The following is an 18602-nucleotide window of genomic DNA, read 5'->3' as shown; positions in this document are numbered from 1 at the left end:
AGACACATCGTGAATCACACAATCTCACACACTCTCACTCACATACACACACTCACGCACTCTCACACATTCAAACACACAATTCGCACACACACACTCACACCTGCACAGCCACACACACTTCCACCCACACTAACATGCACATTCCCCGTCAAACACACACAGTCACTCACTCAGAGTCAAGTTCCCACTCTCAAACCAACATGCTCACAAACACACTCTCCTTCACTCACACAGAGCCCCTCACACACATACACACTCACACACACTCACACACTGTCACACACACTCACACCCTCTCACACTCACACACTCTAACCCAATCAAACCCACAAGAGCATACACATGCACACACAGACATTCTCTTAAAACACTCAGGAAAATCTACTGCATCACATTAAACCCCATTCGTCTCCAGTCCACAACATTCTACTTCATTATCCAACAGTCCGTCACGTTGCATTGTTTCCCATTCCATCAAGGAAGTCTCCATTCTACTCTAAACCGCTCAGCTTCCCTCTATTGCACCACATTATACCCCACTCCACTCCATTTCACGACATTCCACTCCATTCCACAACGTTCTGTTGCATAGCATTGCGTCAAAGAAGGCAGCATTCGCTAAGAAACAACTCAGGAACTGTCTACCGTGTCACATTGAACCCGATTTCACGCCATTCCACAGCATTCCACAACGTTCTGTTGCGTTCTCCTCCATCAAAGAAGGCAGCATCCACTTCCAAACCACTCAGGAACCGTCTGTTGCATCAAATTACACCCCATTCCACTCCAATTCACAACATTCCACTCCATTCTGCAACATTCCGCAACGTTCTGTTGCACCACATTTCACCAAAGAAGGCAGCATTCGCTAATAAACAATTCAGGAGCAATCTTTTGCTTCTCTTTAAACCGCATTTCACGCCATCCCACAACATTCCGCTCCTTTCCACAAAATTCCACCATGTCCTATTGCTTTCCATTCCATCAAAGAAGGCCCCGTTCGTTTCCAAACCACTCAGACACCCTGTATTGCGTCACATTTCCACCCATTCCACTTTATTCCACAAAATTAAACTCCATTCCACAACATCCACCGCATTCTATTGCGTTACATGCCATCAAAGAAGCCTTCATTCGCTTCCAAAACACCCTGAACTGTCAATTGCGTCACATTCCTCCCCATTCCACTCCATTCCACAACATTCCACTCCATTCTGCAGCAGTCCACAACGTTCTGTTGTGTTCCATTGCGTGAAAGAAGGCAGCCTTCGCTAAGAAAGTACTCAGGATCCCTCTATTGCATCACATTAAACCCTATTTCACACCATCCCACAACATTCCAGTCCTTTCCGCACAATTCCACCTCGTTCTATTGCTTTCCAATCCGTCAAGAAAGGCTCCATTCCTTTCCAAACCACTCAGACACCCATCATTGCGTCGCATTTCACCACATTCCAATTTATTCCACAAAACACCTCTCCATTCCGAGAAAATCCTTTCATTCCGTCGAAGAGGGATCCATTCTCTTCCAAAACACACAGAAACCATCTATTGCTTCACAATACACCACATTCCAATCCATGCCACAACATTGCACTCCTATCCGTCGTCTCCCACCACCTTCTATTGCGTTCCATTCTGTCAGAGAAGGCTCGTTTCCATTCCAAACCTCTCAGGCACCCTTTGCTGTACCATATTTCACCCCATTCCCCTCACACTCACACTCACACAAACACACAGACACTCACACAGTCCCGCAACCTCGCTCACACACTCACGAAATCACACACAAAAACACCCCCACACACTCTGAAACACGCCCACTCACACACACTCACTCACACACTATGACACACACGCAATCTCACACAATCACACAAGTCTTGTATACTCACTCACAAACACTCACTCCTACTCACACACCTACTAACCCAAACACACTCACACACTCGCACACACACAGACTCACAGAAACACACACGTGCATACACACACACAGCCCCTCACTCACGTGCACACTCACTCTCACACACACACTCATAGACGGACACACTCACACTCAAACACAGTCAGTCCCACTCAGACACATCGTGAATCACACAATCTCACACACTCTCACTCACATACACACACTCACGCACTCTCACACATTCAAACACACAATTCGCACACGCACACTCACACCTGCACAGCCACACACACTTCCACCCACACTAACATGCACATTCCCCGTCAAACACACACAGTCACTCACTCAGAGTCAAGTTCCCACTCTCAAACCAACATGCTCACAAACACACTCTCCTTCACTCACACAGAGCCCCTCACACACATACACACTCACACACACTCACACACTGTCACACACACTCACACCCTCTCACACTCACACACTCTAACCCAATCAAACCCACAAGAGCATACACATGCACACACAGACATTCTCTTAAAACACTCAGGAAAATCTACTGCATCACATTAAACCCCATTCGTCTCCAGTCCACAACATTCTACTTCATTATCCAACAGTCCGTCACGTTGCATTGTTTCCCATTCCATCAAGGAAGTCTCCATTCTACTCTAAACCGCTCAGCTTCCCTCTATTGCACCACATTATACCCCACTCCACTCCATTTCACGACATTCCACTCCATTCCACAACGTTCTGTTGCATAGCATTGCGTCAAAGAAGGCAGCATTCGCTAAGAAACAACTCAGGAACTCTCTACCGTGTCACATTGAACCCGATTTCACGCCATTCCACAGCATTCCACAACATTCCACAACGTTCTGTTGCGTTCTCCTCCATCAAAGAAGGCAGCATCCACTTCCAAACCACTCAGGAACCGTCTGTTGCATCAAATTACACCCCATTCCACTCCAATTCACAACATTCCACTCCATTCTGCAACATTCCGCAACGTTCTGTTGCACCACATTTCACCAAAGAAGGCAGCATTCGCTAATAAACAATTCAGGAGCAATCTTTTGCTTCTCTTTAAACCGCATTTCACGCCATCCCACAACATTCCGCTCCTTTCCACAAAATTCCACCATGTCCTATTGCTTTCCATTCCATCAAAGAAGGCCCCGTTCGTTTCCAAACCACTCAGACACCCTGTATTGCGTCACATTTCCACCCATTCCACTTTATTCCACAAAATTAAACTCCATTCCACAACATCCACCGCATTCTATTGCGTTACATGCCATCAAAGAAGCCTTCATTCGCTTCCAAAACACCCTGAACTGTCAATTGCGTCACATTCCTCCCCATTCCACTCCATTCCACAACATTCCACTCCATTCTGCGGCAGTCCACAACGTTCTGTTGTGTTCCATTGCGTGAAAGAAGGCAGCCTTCGCTAAGAAAGTACTCAGGAACCCTCTATTGCATCACATTAAACCCTATTTCACACCATCCCACAACACTCCAGTCCTTTCCGCACAATTCCACCTCGTTCTATTGCTTTCCAATCCGTCAAGGAAGGCTCCATTCCTTTCCAAACCACTCAGACACCCATCATTGCGTCGCATTTCACCACATTCCAATTTATTCCACAAAACACCTCTCCATTCCGAGAAAATCCTTTCATTCCGTCGAAGAGGGATCCATTCTCTTCCAAAACACACAGAAACCATCTATTGCTTCACAATACACCACATTCCAATCCATGCCACAACATTGCACTCCTATCCGTCGTCTCCCACCACCTTCTATTGCTTTCCATTCTGTCAGAGAAGGCTCGTTTCCATTCCAAACCTCTCAGGCACCCTTTGTTGTACCATATTTCACCCCATTCCCCTCACAGTCACACTCACACAAACACACAGACACACACACAGTCCCGCAACCTCGCTCACACACTCACGAAATCACACACAAAAACACCCCCACACACTCTGAAACACGCCCACTCACACACACTCACTCACACACTATGACACACACGCAATCTCACACAATCACACAAGTCTTGTATACTCACTCACACTCACTCCTACTCACACACCTACTAACCCAAACACACTCACACACTCGCACACACACAGACTCACAGAAACACACACGTGCATACACACACACAGCCCCTCACTCACGTGCACACTCACTCTCACACACACACTCATAGACGGACACACTCACACTCAAACACAGTCAGTCCCACTCAGACACATCGTGAATCACACAATCTCACACACTCTCACTCACATACACACACTCACGCACTCTCACACATTCAAACACACAATTCGCACACGCACACTCACACCTGCACAGCCACACACACTTCCACCCACACTAACATGCACATTCCCCGTCAAACACACACAGTCACTCACTCAGAGTCAAGTTCCCACTCTCAAACCAACATGCTCACAAACACACTCTCCTTCACTCACACAGAGCCCCTCACACACATACACACTCACACACACTCACACACTGTCACACACACTCACACCCTCTCACACTCACACACTCTAACCCAATCAAACCCACAAGAGCATACACATGCACACACAGACATTCTCTTAAAACACTCAGGAAAATCTACTGCATCACATTAAACCCCATTCGTCTCCAGTCCACAACATTCTACTTCATTATCCAACAGTCCGTCACGTTGCATTGTTTCCCATTCCATCAAGGAAGTCTCCATTCTACTCTAAACCGCTCAGCTTCCCTCTATTGCACCACATTATACCCCACTCCACTCCATTTCACGACATTCCACTCCATTCCACAACGTTCTGTTGCATAGCATTGCGTCAAAGAAGGCAGCATTCGCTAAGAAACAACTCAGGAACTCTCTACCGTGTCACATTGAACCCGATTTCACGCCATTCCACAGCATTCCACAACATTCCACAACGTTCTGTTGCGTTCTCCTCCATCAAAGAAGGCAGCATCCACTTCCAAACCACTCAGGAACCGTCTGTTGCATCAAATTACACCCCATTCCACTCCAATTCACAACATTCCACTCCATTCTGCAACATTCCTTAACGTTCTGTTGCACCACATTTCACCAAAGAAGGCAGCATTCGCTAATAAACAATTCAGTAGCAATCTTTTGCTTCTCTTTAAACCGCATTTCACGCCATCCCACAACATTCCGCTCCTTTCCACAAAATTCCACCATGTCCTATTGCTTTCCATTCCATCAAAGAAGGCCCCGTTCGTTTCCAAACCACTCAGACACCCTGTATTGCGTCACATTTCCACCCATTCCACTTTATTCCACAAAATTAAACTCCATTCCACAACATCCACCGCATTCTATTGCGTTACATGCCATCAAAGAAGCCTTCATTCGCTTCCAAAACACCCTGAACTGTCAATTGCGTCACATTCCTCCCCATTCCACTCCATTCCACAACATTCCACTCCATTCTGCAGCAGTCCACAACGTTCTGTTGTGTTCCATTGCGTGAAAGAAGGCAGCCTTCGCTAAGAAAGTACTCAGGAACCCTCTATTGCATCACATTAAACCCTATTTCACACCATCCCACAACACTCCAGTCCTTTCCGCACAATTCCACCTCGTTCTATTGCTTTCCAATCCGTCAAGGAAGGCTCCATTCCTTTCCAAACCACTCAGACACCCATCATTGCGTCGCATTTCACCACATTCCAATTTATTCCACAAAACACCTCTCCATTCCGAGAAAATCCTTTCATTCCGTCGAAGAGGGATCCATTCTCTTCCAAAACACACAGAAACCATCTATTGCTTCACAATACACCACATTCCAATCCATTCCACAACATTGCACTCCTATCCGTCGTCTCCCACCACCTTCTATTGCTTTCCATTCTGTCAGAGAAGGCTCGTTTCCATTCCAAACCTCTCAGGCACCCTTTGTTGTACCATATTTCACCCCATTCCCCTCACAGTCACACTCACACAAACACACAGACACTCACACAGTCCCGCAACCTCGCTCACACACTCACGAAATCACACACAAAAACACCCCCACACACTCTGAAACACGCCCACTCACACACACTCACTCACACACTATGACACACACGCAATCTCACACAATCACACAAGTCTTGTATACTCACTCACACTCACTCCTACTCACACACCTACTAACCCAAACACACTCACACACTCGCACACACACAGACTCACAGAAACACACACGTGCATACACACACACAGCCCCTCACTCACGTGCACACTCACTCTCACACACACACTCATAGACGGACACACTCACACTCAAACACAGTCAGTCCCACTCAGACACATCGTGAATCACACAATCTCACACACTCTCACTCACATACACACACTCACGCACTCTCACACATTCAAACACACAATTCGCACACACACACTCACACCTGCACAGCCACACACACTTCCACCCACACTAACATGCACATTCCCCGTCAAACACACACAGTCACTCACTCAGAGTCAAGTTCCCACTCTCAAACCAACATGCTCACAAACACACTCTCCTTCACTCACACAGAGCCCCTCACACACATACACACTCACACACACTCACACACTGTCACACACACTCACACCCTCTCACACTCACACACTCTAACCCAATCAAACCCACAAGAGCATACACATGCACACACAGACATTCTCTTAAAACACTCAGGAAAATCTACTGCATCACATTAAACCCCATTCGTCTCCAGTCCACAACATTCTACTTCATTATCCAACAGTCCGTCACGTTGCATTGTTTCCCATTCCATCAAGGAAGTCTCCATTCTACTCTAAACCGCTCAGCTTCCCTCTATTGCACCACATTATACCCCACTCCACTCCATTTCACGACATTCCACTCCATTCCACAACGTTCTGTTGCATAGCATTGCGTCAAAGAAGGCAGCATTCGCTAAGAAACAACTCAGGAACTCTCTACCGTGTCACATTGAACCCGATTTCACGCCATTCCACAACATTCCACAACATTCCACAACGTTCTGTTGCGTTCTCCTCCATCAAAGAAGGCAGCATCCACTTCCAAACCACTCAGGAACCGTCTGTTGCATCAAATTACACCCCATTCCACTCCAATTCACAACATTCCACTCCATTCTGCAACATTCCGCAACGTTCTGTTGCACCACATTTCACCAAAGAAGGCAGCATTCGCTAATAAACAATTCAGGAGCAATCTTTTGCTTCTCTTTAAACCGCATTTCACGCCATCCCACAACATTCCGCTCCTTTCCACAAAATTCCACCATGTCCTATTGCTTTCCATTCCATCAAAGAAGGCCCCGTTCGTTTCCAAACCACTCAGACACCCTGTATTGCGTCACATTTCCACCCATTCCACTTTATTCCACAAAATTAAACTCCATTCCACAACATCCACCGCATTCTATTGCGTTACATGCCATCAAAGAAGCCTTCATTCGCTTCCAAAACACCCTGAACTGTCAATTGCGTCACATTCCTCCCCATTCCACTCCATTCCACAACATTCCACTCCATTCTGCAGCAGTCCACAACGTTCTGTTGTGTTCCATTGCGTGAAAGAAGGCAGCCTTCGCTAAGAAAGTACTCAGGAACCCTCTATTGCATCACATTAAACCCTATTTCACACCATCCCACAACACTCCAGTCCTTTCCGCACAATTCCACCTCGTTCTATTGCTTTCCAATCCGTCAAGGAAGGCTCCATTCGTTTCCAAACCACTCAGACACCCATCATTGCGTCGCATTTCACCACATTCCAATTTATTCCACAAAACACCTCTCCATTACGAGAAAATCCTTTCATTCCGTCGAAGAGGGATCCATTCTCTTCCAAAACACACAGAAACCATCTATTGCTTCACAATACACGACATTCCAATCCATGCCACAACATTGCACTCCTATCCGTCGTCTCCCACCACCTTCTATTGCGTTCCATTCTGTCAGAGAAGGCTCGTTTCCATTCCAAACCTCTCAGGCACCCTTTGTTGTACCATATTTCACCCCATTCCCCTCACAGTCACACTCACACAAACACACAGACACTCACACAGTCCCGCAACCTCGCTCACACACTCACGAAATCACACACAAAAACACCCCCACACACTCTGAAACACGCCCACTCACACACACTCACTCACACACTATGACACACACGCAATCTCACACAATCACACAAGTCTTGTGTACTCACTCACAAACACTCACTCCTACTCACACTCCTACTAACCCAAACACACTCACACACTCGCACACACACAGACTCACAGAAACACACACGTGCATACACACACACAGCCCCTCACTCACGTGCACACTCACTCTCACACACACACTCATAGACGGACACACTCACACTCAAACCCAGTCAGTCCCACTCAGACACATCGTGAATCACACAATCTCACACACTCTCACTCACATACACACACTCACGCACTCTCACACATTCAAACACACAATTCGCACACACACACTCACACCTGCACAGCCACACACACTTCCACCCACACTAACATGCACATTCCCCGTCAAACACACACAGTCACTCACTCAGAGTCAAGTTCCCACTCTCAAACCAACATGCTCACAAACACACTCTCCTTCACTCACACAGAGCCCCTCACACACATACACACTCACACACACTCACACACTGTCACACACACTCACACCCTCTCACACTCACACACTCTAACCCAATCAAACCCACAAGAGCATACACATGCACACACAGACATTCTCTTAAAACACTCAGGAAAATCTACTGCATCACATTAAACCCCATTCGTCTCCAGTCCACAACATTCTACTTCATTATCCAACAGTCCGTCACGTTGCATTGTTTCCCATTCCATCAAGGAAGTCTCCATTCTACTCTAAACCGCTCAGCTTCCCTCTATTGCACCACATTATACCCCACTCCACTCCATTTCACGACATTCCACTCCATTCCACAACGTTCTGTTGCATAGCATTGCGTCAAAGAAGGCAGCATTCGCTAAGAAACAACTCAGGAACTCTCTACCGTGTCACATTGAACCCGATTTCACGCCATTCCACAACATTCCACAACATTCCACAACGTTCTGTTGCGTTCTCCTCCATCAAAGAAGGCAGCATCCACTTCCAAACCACTCAGGAACCGTCTGTTGCATCAAATTACACCCCATTCCACTCCAATTCACAACATTCCACTCCATTCTGCAACATTCCGCAACGTTCTGTTGCACCACATTTCACCAAAGAAGGCAGCATTCGCTAATAAACAATTCAGGAGCAATCTTTTGCTTCTCTTTAAACCGCATTTCACGCCATCCCACAACATTCCGCTCCTTTCCACAAATTTCCACCATGTCCTATTGCTTTCCATTCCATCAAAGAAGGCCCCGTTCGTTTCCAAACCACTCAGACACCCTGTATTGCGTCACATTTCCACCCATTCCACTTTATTCCACAAAATTAAACTCCATTCCACAACATCCACCGCATTCTATTGCGTTACATGCCATCAAAGAAGCCTTCATTCGCTTCCAAAACACCCTGAACTGTCAATTGCGTCACATTCCTCCCCATTCCACTCCATTCCACAACATTCCACTCCATTCTGCGGCAGTCCACAACGTTCTGTTGTGTTCCATTGCGTGAAAGAAGGCAGCCTTCGCTAAGAAAGTACTCAGGAACCCTCTATTGCATCACATTAAACCCTATTTCACACCATCCCACAACATTCCAGTCCTTTCCGCACAATTCCACCTCGTTCTATTGCTTTCCAATCCGTCAAGGAAGGCTCCATTCGTTTCCAAACCACTCAGACACCCATCATTGCGTCGCATTTCACCACATTCCAATTTATTCCACAAAACACCTCTCCATTCCGAGAAAATCCTTTCATTCCGTCGAAGAGGGATCCATTCTCTTCCAAAACACACAGAAACCATCTATTGCTTCACAATACACCACATTCCAATCCATGCCACAACATTGCACTCCTATCCGTCGTCTCCCACCACCTTCTATTGCGTTCCATTCTGTCAGAGAAGGCTCGTTTCCATTCCAAACCTCTCAGGCACCCTTTGTTGTACCATATTTCACCCCATTCCCCTCACAGTCACACTCACACAAACACACAGACACTCACACAGTCCCGCAACCTCGCTCACACACTCACGAAATCACACACAAAAACACCCCCACACACTCTGAAACACGCCCACTCACACACACTCACTCACACACTATGACACACACGCAATCTCACACAATCACACAAGTCTTGTGTACTCACTCACAAACACTCACTCCTACTCACACTCCTACTAACCCAAACACACTCACACACTCGCACACACACAGACTCACAGAAACACACACGTGCATACACACACACAGCCCCTCACTCACGTGCACACTCACTCTCACACACACACTCATAGACGGACACACTCACACTCAAACACAGTCAGTCCCACTCAGACACATCGTGAATCACACAATCTCACACACTCTCACTCACATACACACACTCACGCACTCTCACACATTCAAACACACAATTCGCACACACACACTCACACCTGCACAGCCACACACACTTCCACCCACACTAACATGCACATTCCCCGTCAAACACACACAGTCACTCACTCAGAGTCAAGTTCCCACTCTCAAACCAACATGCTCACAAACACACTCTCCTTCACTCACACAGAGCCCCTCACACACATACACACTCACACACACTCACACACTGTCACACACACTCACACCCTCTCACACTCACACAGTCTATCCCATTCAAACCCACAAGAGCATACACATGCACACACAGACATTCTCTTAAAACACTCAGGAAAATCTACTGCATCACATTAAACCCCATTCGTCTCCAGTCCACAACATTCTACTTCATTATCCAACAGTCCGTCACGTTGCATTGTTTCCCATTCCATCAAGGAAGTCTCCATTCTACTCTAAACCGCTCAGCTTCCCTCTATTGCACCACATTATACCCCACTCCACTCCATTTCACGACATTCCACTCCATTCCACAACGTTCTGTTGCATAGCATTGCGTCAAAGAAGGCAGCATTCGCTAAGAAACAACTCAGGAACTCTCTACCGTGTCACATTGAACCCGATTTCACGCCATTCCACAACATTCCACAACATTCCACAACGTTCTGTTGCGTTCTCCTCCATCAAAGAAGGCAGCATCCACTTCCAAACCACTCAGGAACCGTCTGTTGCATCAAATTACACCCCATTCCACTCCAATTCACAACATTCCACTCCATTCTGCAGCATTCTGCAACGTTCTGTTGCACCACATTTCACCAAAGAAGGCAGCATTCGCTAATAAACAATTCAGGAGCAATCTTTTGCTTCTCTTTAAACCGCATTTCACGCCATCCCACAACATTCCGCAACTTTCCACAAAATTTCACCATGTCCTATTGCTTTCCATTCCATCAAAGAAGGCCCCGTTCGTTTCCAAACCACTCAGACACCCTGTATTGCGTCACATTTCCACCCATTCCACTTTATTCCACAAAATTAAACTCCATTCCACAACATCCACCGCATTCTATTGCGTTACATGCCATCAAAGAAGCCTTCATTCGCTTCCAAAACACCCTGAACTGTCAATTGCGTCACATTCCTCCCCATTCCACTCCATTCCACAACATTCCACTCCATTCTGCAGCAGTCCACAACGTTCTGTTGTGTTCCATTGCGTGAAAGAAGGCAGCCTTCGCTAAGAAAGTACTCAGGAACCCTCTATTGCATCACATTAAACCCTATTTCACACCATCCCACAACATTCCAGTCCTTTCCGCACAATTCCACCTCGTTCTATTGCTTTCCAATCCGTCAAGGAAGGCTCCATTCCTTTCCAAACCACTCAGACACCCATCATTGCGTCGCATTTCACCACATTCCAATTTATTCCACAAAACACCTCTCCATTCCGAGAAAATCCTTTCATTCCGTCGAAGAGGGATCCATTCTCTTCCAAAACACACAGAAACCATCTATTGCTTCACAATACACCACATTCCAATCCATGCCACAACATTGCACTCCTATCCGTCGTCTCCCACCACCTTCTATTGCGTTCCATTCTGTCAGAGAAGGCTCGTTTCCATTCCAAACCTCTCAGGCACCCTTTGTTGTACCATATTTCACCCCATTCCCCTCACAGTCACACTCACACAAACACACAGACACTCACACAGTCCCGCAACCTCGCTCACACACTCACGAAATCACACACAAAAACACCCCCACACACTCTGAAACACGCCCACTCACACACACTCACTCACACACTATGACACACATGCAATCTCACACAATCACACAAGTCTTGTGTACTCACTCACAAACACTCACTCCTACTCACACTCCTACTAACCCAAACACACTCACACACTCGCACACACACAGACTCACAGAAACACACACGTGCATACACACACACAGCCCCTCACTCACGTGCACACTCACTCTCACACACACACTCATAGACGGACACACTCACACTCAAACACAGTCAGTCCCACTCAGACACATCGTGAATCACACAATCTCACACACTCTCACTCACATACACACACTCACGCACTCTCACACATTCAAACACACAATTCGCACACACACACTCACACCTGCACAGCCACACACACTTCCACCCACACTAACATGCACATTCCCCGTCAAACACACACAGTCACTCACTCAGAGTCAAGTTCCCACTCTCAAACCAACATGCTCACAAACACACTCTCCTTCACTCACACAGAGCCCCTCACACACATACACACTCACACACACTCACACACTGTCACACACACTCACACCCTCTCACACTCACACACTCTATCCCATTCAAACCCACAAGAGCATACACATGCACACACAGACATTCTCTTAAAACACTCAGGAAAATCTACTGCATCACATTAAACCCCATTCGTCTCCAGTCCACAACATTCTACTTCATTATCCAACAGTCCGTCACGTTGCATTGTTTCCCATTCCATCAAGGAAGTCTCCATTCTACTCTAAACCGCTCAGCTTCCCTCTATTGCACCACATTATACCCCACTCCACTCCATTTCACGACATTCCACTCCATTCCACAACGTTCTGTTGCATAGCATTGCGTCAAAGAAGGCAGCATTCGCTAAGAAACAACTCAGGAACTCTCTACCGTGTCACATTGAACCCGATTTCACGCCATTCCACAACATTCCACAACATTCCACAACGTTCTGTTGCGTTCTCCTCCATCAAAGAAGGCAGCATCCACTTCCAAACCACTCAGGAACCGTCTGTTGCATCAAATTACACCCCATTCCACTCCAATTCACAACATTCCACTCCATTCTGCAGCATTCTGCAACGTTCTGTTGCACCACATTTCACCAAAGAAGGCAGCATTCGCTAATAAACAATTCAGGAGCAATCTTTTGCTTCTCTTTAAACCGCATTTCACGCCATCCCACAACATTCCGCAACTTTCCACAAAATTTCACCATGTCCTATTGCTTTCCATTCCATCAAAGAAGGCCCCGTTCGTTTCCAAACCACTCAGACACCCTGTATTGCGTCACATTTCCACCCATTCCACTTTATTCCACAAAATTAAACTCCATTCCACAACATCCACCGCATTCTATTGCGTTACATGCCATCAAAGAAGCCTTCATTCGCTTCCAAAACACCCTGAACTGTCAATTGCGTCACATTCCTCCCCATTCCACTCCATTCCACAACATTCCACTCCATTCTGCAGCAGTCCACAACGTTCTGTTGTGTTCCATTGCGTGAAAGAAGGCAGCCTTCGCTAAGAAAGTACTCAGGAACCCTCTATTGCATCACATTAAACCCTATTTCACACCATCCCACAACATTCCAGGCCTTTCCGCACAATTCCACCTCGTTCTATTGCTTTCCAATCCGTCAAGGAAGGCTCCATTCCTTTCCAAACCACTCAGACACCCATCATTGCGTCGCATTTCACCACATTCCAATTTATTCCACAAAACACCTCTCCATTCCGAGAAAATCCTTTCATTCCGTCGAAGAGGGATCCATTCTCTTCCAAAACACACAGAAACCATCTATTGCTTCACAATACACCACATTCCAATCCATGCCACAACATTGCACTCCTATCCGTCGTCTCCCACCACCTTCTATTGCGTTCCATTCTGTCAGAGAAGGCTCGTTTCCATTCCAAACCTCTCAGGCACCCTTTGTTGTACCATATTTCACCCCATTCCCCTCACAGTCACACTCACACAAACACACAGACACTCACACAGTCCCGCAACCTCGCTCACACACTCACGAAATCACACACAAAACACCCCCACACACTCTGAAACACGCCCACTCACACACACTCACTCACACACTATGACACACACGCAATCTCACACAATCACACAAGTCTTGTGTACTCACTCACAAACACTCACTCCTACTCACACTCCTACTAACCCAAACACACTCACACACTCGCACACACACAGACTCACAGAAACACACACGTGCATACACACACACAGCCCCTCACTCACGTGCACACTCACTCTCACACACACACTCATAGACGGACACACTCACACTCAAACACAGTCAGTCCCACTCAGACACATCGTGAATCACACAATCTCACACACTCTCACTCACATACACACACTCACGCACTCTCACACATTCAAACACACAATTCGCACACACACACTCACACCTGCACAGCCACACACACTTCCACCCACACTAACATGCACATTCCCCGTCAAACACACACAGTCACTCACTCAGAGTCAAGTTCCCACTCTCAAATCAACATGCTCACAAACACACTCTCCTTCACTCACACAGAGCCCCTCACACACATACACACTCACACACACTCACACACTGTCACACACACTCACACCCTCTCACACTCACACACTCTATCCCATTCAAACCCACAAGAGCATACACATGCACACACAGACATTCTCTTAAAACACTCAGGAAAATCTACTGCATCACATTAAACCCCATTCGTCTCCAGTCCACAACATTCTACTTCATTATCCAACAGTCCGTCACGTTGCATTGTTTCCCATTCCATCAAGGAAGTCTCCATTCTACTCTAAACCGCTCAGCTTCCCTCTATTGCACCACATTATACCCCACTCCACTCCATTTCACGACATTCCACTCCATTCCACAACGTTCTGTTGCATAGCATTGCGTCAAAGAAGGCAGCATTCGCTAAGAAACAACTCAGGAACTCTCTACCGTGTCACATTGAACCCGATTTCACGCCATTCCACAGCATTCCACAACGTTCTGTTGCGTTCTCCTCCATCAAAGAAGGCAGCATCCACTTCCAAACCACTCAGGAACCGTCTGTTGCATCAAATTACACCCCATTCCACTCCAATTCACAACATTCCACTCCATTCTGCAACATTCCGCAACGTTCTGTTGCAGCACATTTCACCAAAGAAGGCAGCATTCGCTAATAAACAATTCAGGAGCAATCTTTTGCTTCTCTTTAAACCGCATTTCACGCCATCCCACAACATTCCGCTCCTTTCCACAAAATTCCACCATGTCCTATTGCTTTCCATTCCATCAAAGAAGGCCCCGTTCGTTTCCAAACCACTCAGACACCCTGTATTGCGTCACATTTCCACCCATTCCACTTTATTCCACAAAATTAAACTCCATTCCACAACATCCACCGCATTCTATTGCGTTACATGCCATCAAAGAAGCCTTCATTCGCTTCCAAAACACCCTGAACTGTCAATTGCGTCACATTCCTCCCCATTCCACTCCATTCCACAACATTCCACTCCATTCTGCAGCAGTCCACAACGTTCTGTTGTGTTCCATTGCGTGAAAGAAGGCAGCCTTCGCTAAGAAAGTACTCAGGAACCCTCTATTGCATCACATTAAACCCTATTTCACACCATCCCACAACATTCCAGGCCTTTCCGCACAATTCCACCTCGTTCTATTGCTTTCCAATCCGTCAAGGAAGGCTCCATTCGTTTCCAAACCACTCAGACACCCATCATTGCGTCGCATTTCACCACATTCCAATTTATTCCACAAAACACCTCTCCATTCCGAGAAAATCCTTTCATTCCGTCGAAGAGGGATCCATTCTCTTCCAAAACACACAGAAACCATCTATTGCTTCACAATACACCACATTCCAATCCATGCCACAACATTGCACTCCTATCCGTCGTCTCCCACCACCTTCTATTGCGTTCCATTCTGTCAGAGAAGGCTCGTTTCCATTCCAAACCTCTCAGGCACCCTTTGTTGTACCATATTTCACCCCATTCCCCTCACAGTCACACTCACACAAACACACAGACACTCACACAGTCCCGCAACCTCGCTCACACACTCACGAAATCACACACAAAAACACCCCCACACACTCTGAAACACGCCCACTCACACACACTCACTCACACACTATGACACACACGCAATCTCACACAATCACACAAGTCTTGTGTACTCACTCACAAACACTCACTCCTACTCACACTCCTACTAACCCAAACACACTCACACACTCGCACACACACAGACTCACAGAAACACACACGTGCATACACACACACAGCCCCTCACTCACGTGCACACTCACTCTCACACACACACTCATAGACGGACACACTCACACTCAAACACAGTCAGTCCCACTCAGACACATCGTGAATCACACAATCTCACACACTCTCACTCACATACACACACTCACGCACTCTCACACATTCAAACACACAATTCGCACACACACACTCACACCTGCACAGCCACACACACTTCCACCCACACTAACATGCACATTCCCCGTCAAACACACACAGTCACTCACTCAGAGTCAAGTTCCCACTCTCAAACCAACATGCTCACAAACACACTCTCCTTCACTCACACAGAGCCCCTCACACACATACACACTCACACACACTCACACACTGTCACACACACTCACACCCTCTCACACTCACACACTCTAACCCAATCAAACCCACAAGAGCATACACATGCACACACAGACATTCTCTTAAAACACTCAGGAAAATCTACTGCATCACATTAAACCCCATTCGTCTCCAGTCCACAACATTCTACTTCATTATCCAACAGTCCGTCACGTTGCATTGTTTCCCATTCCATCAAGGAAGTCTCCATTCTACTCTAAACCGCTCAGCTTCCCTCTATTGCACCACATTATACCCCACTCCACTCCATTTCACGACATTCCACTCCATTCCACAACGTTCTGTTGCATAGCATTGCGTCAAAGAAGGCAGCATTCGCTAAGAAACAACTCAGGAACTCTCTACCGTGTCACATTGAACCCGATTTCACGCCATTCCACAACATTCCACAACATTCCACAACGTTCTGTTGCGTTCTCCTCCATCAAAGAAGGCAGCATCCACTTCCAAACCACTCAGGAACCGTCTGTTGCATCAAATTACACCCCATTCCACTCCAATTCACAACATTCCACTCCATTCTGCAGCATTCCGCAACGTTCTGTTGCACCACATTTCACCAAAGAAGGCAGCATTCGCTAATAAACAATTCAGGAGCAATCTTTTGCTTCTCTTTAATCCGCATTTCACGCCATCCCACAACATTCCGCTCCTTTCCACAAAATTCCACCATGTCCTATTGCTTTCCATTCCATCAAAGAAGGCCCCGTTCGTTTCCAAACCACTCAGACACCCTGTATTGCGTCACATTTCCACCCATTCCACTTTATTCCACAAAATTAAACTCCATTCCACAACATCCACCGCATTCTATTGCATTACATGCCATCAAAGAAGCCTTCATTCGCTTCCAAAACACCCTGAACTGTCAATTGCGTCACATTCCTCCCCATTCCACTCCATTCCACAACATTCCACTCCCTTCTGCAGCAGTCCACAACGTTCTGTTGTGTTCCATTGCGTGAAAGAAGGCAGCCTTCGCTAAGAAAGTACTCAGGAACCCTCTATTGCATCACATTAAACCCTATTTCACACCATCCCACAACATTCCAGTCCTTTCCGCACAATTCCACCTCTTTCTATTGCTTTCCAATCCGTCAAGGAAGGCTCCATTCGTTTCCAAACCACTCAGACACCCATCATTGCGTCGCATTTCTCCACATTCCAATTTATTCCACAAAACACCTCTCCATTCCGAGAAAATCCTTTCATTCCGTCGAAGAGGGATCGATTCTCTTCCAAAACACACAGAAACCATCTATTGCTTCACAATACACCACATTCCAATCCATGCCACAACATTGCACTCCTATCCGTCGTCTCCCACCACCTTCTATTGCGTTCCATTCTGTCAGAGAAGGCTCGTTTCCATTCCAAACCTCTCAGGCACCCTTTGTTGTACCATATTTCACCCCATTCCCCTCACACTCACACTCACACAAACACACAGACACTCACACAGTCCCGCAACCTCGCTCACACACTCACGAAATCACACACAAAAACACCCCCACACACTCTGAAACACGCCCACTCACACACACTCACTCACACACTATGACACACACGCAATCTC

The sequence above is a fragment of the Manis javanica genome, chromosome 8 (assembly GCF_040802235.1).
Source record: "Manis javanica isolate MJ-LG chromosome 8, MJ_LKY, whole genome shotgun sequence".
Taxonomy (NCBI): Eukaryota; Metazoa; Chordata; class Mammalia; order Pholidota; family Manidae; genus Manis; species Manis javanica.
This window is presented reverse-complemented; position numbering follows the sequence as displayed.